This window comes from Diabrotica undecimpunctata, chromosome 11 (assembly GCF_040954645.1).
Source record: "Diabrotica undecimpunctata isolate CICGRU chromosome 11, icDiaUnde3, whole genome shotgun sequence".
In the NCBI taxonomy this organism is placed as follows: domain Eukaryota; kingdom Metazoa; phylum Arthropoda; class Insecta; order Coleoptera; family Chrysomelidae; genus Diabrotica; species Diabrotica undecimpunctata.
Genome location: NC_092813.1, coordinates 7874640 through 7880639, shown reverse-complemented (window position 1 = coordinate 7880639; position 6000 = coordinate 7874640).

Genomic DNA, 6000 nt, shown 5'->3' with positions numbered 1-6000 from the left:
AATTATACGACATTAAACTAACATTTTCTAGCGTTAACCATCCACAATCTAATGGATCTATAGAAAGGTTTCATGCCACACTCTCAGAAATGATTAGAGCAAATCAAGCCGAGAACCCAAACGATCATCCCTTCACTATACTTCCTTATGCAATAATATGCTATAACAACACAAAGAATAAGACCCACGGTTTCACACCATATGAACTTATATTTGGGCACACTGCAGGCCGACCACCAGAAACTCTATACAATCAAAAAACACTAATGAGTAAATATATTCGAGACCTGAATAACCGCATGGAATATTTTTAGAAAGTAGCCAGAGCAAAAACAGAAAGACAGAAAGAAAAGGCGAAAGTAAGATTTGACGAGAATATTTCAGAACGAAGACCTGATTTTAAAATTGGTGACAAAGTTTACGTAAAAGAATCACAAATTAAATCAAAATCGGATAATCTTTTTAATGGACCTTTCGAAATTCAAGAAGTTTTTACAAATTCCGCAATTATCCTTAACCCCAAAACTAACCAAACCTCTAAAGTAAATTTTGACAGACTCAAACCTTATTTTGAATAATTTTCCTTTACAGATTCTATGGACTCCTTCCTATCGTCCAATCCCAAATTCTCCTCACTCCAATTAATAACACAATTGGAATATTTTTTCATGAAAAAGGAACTATACGAATATCTAATGACAAATGGACTTTACTTGTTTACAAAGAATTATTACCTATCAAAACTACAATATCCAATAATGACAGAATTTTGGAAAACCTGTTAGAAAAATTTATTAACGTGGATACACCGAGAAAACTTGCCTTTCAAGCCGAAGTACAGACACATGTTAGTCTGCTAAAACAAATCTCAAACTCCGTTAATTTAAAATATAAAGAAATAACCTCTGACACAGTACCTTATAATAAACGCCTAAAACGCGGTTTAGTAAATGGTATTGGAACAATCTGGAAATCTATTACTGGAAATTTAGACGCCTCTGATGGCGAATACTTTAATAAATGTATAAATAAGATAAATTCCGATGAAACTCAAATTGAAAATCTCCTAAAAAATCAAATATCTGTTACCACTTCAGTTATAAGAACTTTCAACACTACAATTCAAAAATTGCAAATAGACGAAGAAACTTTTAACAAAGACTTAAAAACTATCGAGACTACACTTCTGGACATTAATAATGACCTATCCTTTTACCAAGCACAATTACAAATACTAGATTTATGTGAGTCCTTAATGGAAAGCTACGTATTTTTAGAAAATTATTTAAATGATATACTAAATTCCATCACATTCTCTCGCCTGCAAATTCTACATAGTTCTATTATTTCGCCCATAGACTTAATGGACGCATTAAAAGAAATCTCACAGTCATTACAAAATAACGTATTGCCTCTACCCACTTATATGTCAAATATAGCTCAGTATATTGACATAATAAAACTGCAAGCTTATCAGCTTGATTCAAAAATTGTTTTCGTTCTCGAAATTCCGTTAGTTGATCCCGAAATATTCACCTTGTATCAATTATATTCAATACCAATATTAGATAATCAAACTGGTTTTCATCATATACTTTCAACTGTTCATAAATACATAGCGCGAGATGATGATTCAATTTCATATGTCTTACCCATGGACACCGAAAAATGCAAACAAATCAGTCAAAACCAAAGAATGTGTACAGACATTCTTTCGTATCCCATAGACACAGATGCTATATGTGAAGCCCAGCTTTTGAAACCTCTCAGCAACTTACCAAAAACTTGCCAGATGTCCATGCTCTTGGCACAAGGTTACAATGTACAAGAAATTGACCGAAATTTATGGTTACTAACCATTTCCGATCCATTACCAGTAACAATCAAATGTGCAAGAAAAGACGTCACTACACAAATAATCAAAACAAATTCAATCTTAAGATTAATTCCCGAATGTATTGCATTCATCGGCAGTACCAGAATTCATGCTAGAGACCAAATTGAGAAATATACAAATATCACGTATAGAAGTCACCCAGTTAACGTACCCTACAGATGCTGTGACCATTTTGAGACAAAGAGTCACCTTTTAAAATTGAAACCACTAAAACTCAGTAAGATCAACGTAGATGACTTAAATATTGCACAACACAAATTGGACCAATATTCAGAAGAACTGGACCATATTATGAGCCAATCATTTATTGAGGAACATCTATCCTTATTCACTATATCAACCTTATCCCTGATTATTATCCTAGTTATCTTATACCTTTTCTGCAAATACCGAACCAAAATATTCCCAAAAATTGCAATCTCCTTGTCCCAAGATCAGCCTCCAACTTCATTACCACGCAGAAATTCCATTAGACAGAAACTTCAGGGCTTAGCCTCCTTCAGAAGAAGACCCAATGTCCAACAAGAAAGCGAAGCAGAAACACCAATTACTCTGTAAAAGTCAAAGCAATGGCATTGACTTTTCACTAATAAGGGGAGCTGTTATATGAGAAAATATTAACCTTGAACTAGCTTAAGTTCGCCGACTTCAGATTTCATCATCCCATTCCCATAGAAACCGCTGAGCACGCAGTAGAACTTTGTACGAACCGTTGGCCAATATTCATGGGAACAGCGATTCAGCATTTCATACCAAACCTATAAATTACCATTTTCAGATGCCGGAACCACTCTTAGCTGCAACTTCGACCAGTCCAGTTATTGTAGTCATTTTAAATTAATTTAATTTTGTACTATTATTTAATATTTAATTTGTAACAAATAAAGTTCTTTTTTAAAAAGTCAAATACGTGATTAGTGATCTAACATATATATATATATATATATATATATATATATATATATATATATATATATATATATATATATATATATATATATATTATATATATATATTAACAAATATATAACAATATATTTGTTCCAAACGAGTCACAAGTACTTCTTTTTTCTTTTTTCTTATATATATATATATATATATATATATATATATATATATATATATATATACATATATATATATATATATATATATATATATACATATATATATATATATATATATATATATATATATATATATATATGTATAGAAATGGACAAGGATAATGCGAGTGTATATAAAAATAATGGCATGTCTCGCAAAACACAAAACGAAAAATGGTATATCGATGGAAGGCAACCGTATAGTGACCGTAGTGATCCTTTTCCAAAATATGCTCCTTTTTTAACTTGGCTGCACCGTACTGAAGACGATGAAGGCGACCAATAGTCAGAAATACGTATATACGGTTGCCTTCCATCGATATACCATTCTTGGTTTTCTGTTTTGCGAGACATGCCATTATTTTTACTTTTATATATATATATATATATATATATATATATATATATATATATATATATTATATATATATATATATATATATATATATATATATATATATATATATATATATATATATATATATATATATATATATATATATATATATATATATATATATATATATATATATATATATATATATATAGTACCGTCATTATGATTTATTTCTTTACTCCATTTGGAAGTACCAGAAATTGAATTCACTACGAATTTTAACCACGATGAACGGCATGTGGAATGCAATTTTAGATTCCCTTGCCAAGTATTTTATAAAGCTGTTTGCTTTGCAAGTTTTAGAAAGCACAGTTGTAAAAATTTAAATTCGATTTCGTCAGGTAGAAATCGTATGATTTCTCTTTTTGAATAGTTTTTGTTATGTCTGTAGGGTTGTTAAGCAGTTCCTTAGAGTAGGTTTCAAGTCCAGTGCTTTATACAGGTTGGTGAATTATTTGCAGTTGGTAAGTTTGGTATAGTTGATTCGTAGTCTTCTAATAGTTGATGCTTCTCTTCTAGTTATGAAGTCTAGGGAGAGATGACCAATAAAAGATTGAAGTTTATGAAAAGTTGTTTTGCTCTTTTTTGCTATAAGTTTTGTTAAGTATCCTCTACTGACTTTTTGAAAACGAATTTCGAGATTCGTTAGCTAGTTGAATTGGGGTGACTTCAGTCACCTCATGGTTGGTAGCTTCTTTGGCAAAATGATCTGCTGTTTTATTACCAGTAATTCCCGTGTGAGAAGGCAGCCATATGAATGAGACTGTTACATCGTAAGCAGAAAGATTTTGGTATATGTCATGAATGTTTTGAACTAATAGGTGGCCAGTGAAAATTGTATTGACTAAATGGATATATGAAAGGGGATCTGAACACATGGCAATATGTCTCTTTTGATGGGAGATGCATTTAAAAGCCAACTGCATACTATATAGTTCACCTGTGCAAACGTTGCATATTAAGGGTAACCGAGATGATCTTACAAGTTCATGTTTAGTGGTTACTTTTACTGTTGAGTGGTAGTTTTAGAAGCATCTGTATAGAGAATTAAATTCTAAAAATGCTTTCTTTATAAGAAGGTTAAAAGATTCAAGTTTGCTAAAAATGGTGAGTGAGGTATATATTGAAGGGAGATCTTTAGCCCAGAGGGGAAGTAAAGGTAGAGGAAATAAACTAGTCAGAAGGAGGTCAATATTTTTACGTAGTGGACAAATTAATTAAGGTATAGGTTTTATGATAAGGTGTTGGTTATTGTTAGTGGAAGAAGACGGCATTGTGGCAATTATATAATGAACGGGATTAAATGATTTGCGGATGTTGATGCAGCATACGAAAGTAGAAGTGATTATCGTCTTAGGGTAAGAGAAAGTTCATTAGATTCACGGCATACACTCTCAATAGGACTAAAGCGAAAAGCTTGTTCATCATGAGAGAGGAGAAGTTAGTCATATTTTGGTCATCGAAAGGAAACAGTCGTTTGTCTCAAGATAGGGTGTGGTTCGTGAGTTTGGATACCGGCGTAACGAAAAGAAGTGAATAGTTTGAAGAAGGAGATAACAAGTCGATTAAAGGAGGTCCTTGTATCTACCGTGGGCATTTTACAATGTATATGTGAAAGTATTCTTACGGCATCAAGTTGACAAAAGGAGGTCCTGGTGTCATAAATAAATAGCTGAGTTTGGAGAAGTGAATCAGGTGTTTTTTGTGCCAAAGAGGAGAGATCACATCGTTGAGGAGACTGGACTTTTCTGGGTATTTTCCAACATACAACTAAAGAAGAAAATAAGCTGTAAGTGTTTGTACAATTGAATTTTATATCTGTGAAGGATCGTTTCGACATCATGGTCATTAGCATTCAAATTTAAAAACTGAGGTTTTGTTAGGCTAATCAAAAGTTTAAAGTTTTGTGGTTTCTTTTCTCAAGTAAAGAAAATTTTAAGTAAAATTGGTTTTTCACGTAATATAAATGTATGTAGCTTTATAATCTTATTATCATAATAATTTGATTTATTTTCTTGTATGCTGATTGATAAGATAACGACAGAATTGTTTTATTCGTTTATATAAAATAAAGAAACGTAAATCTTTGTAACATAATATATTTGTATTCTTATCCTTTCTTCCCCTTCCCGATAAAAGACAACTAGAAAATCTTTTGAATCCATCGAACACAGGTAATATAAGGATTATTTTACTTTTGATAACAAATAAGTTATAATTCTTTTTTATTGGCTCAATAAACTAAGTTTGAACTCAAAATAAACAATCATAACAATATATATATATATATATATATATATTTATATATATATATATATATATATATATATATATAAACATATATTGGCATAACTGTCAAGTTATTTAAATTTTGAATACAGAACTTAAATTGTTTTTCTACTTTATTGTGCAGAAAGTTTTTTTTTTTCAGTTGTGTTAATAATAATATTGTTGTAGGTAATGCGACATTGGAAAGTCTGGAGCTACCCGATTTAAAAAAAAAATTTCTGTGCAGTAAGCGTTTTGAACAAAAATATCTAAACACAAAATATTTACCCGCTACTGCTATACCAAAAAAATATAGTGAGGTAGAAGAGGAA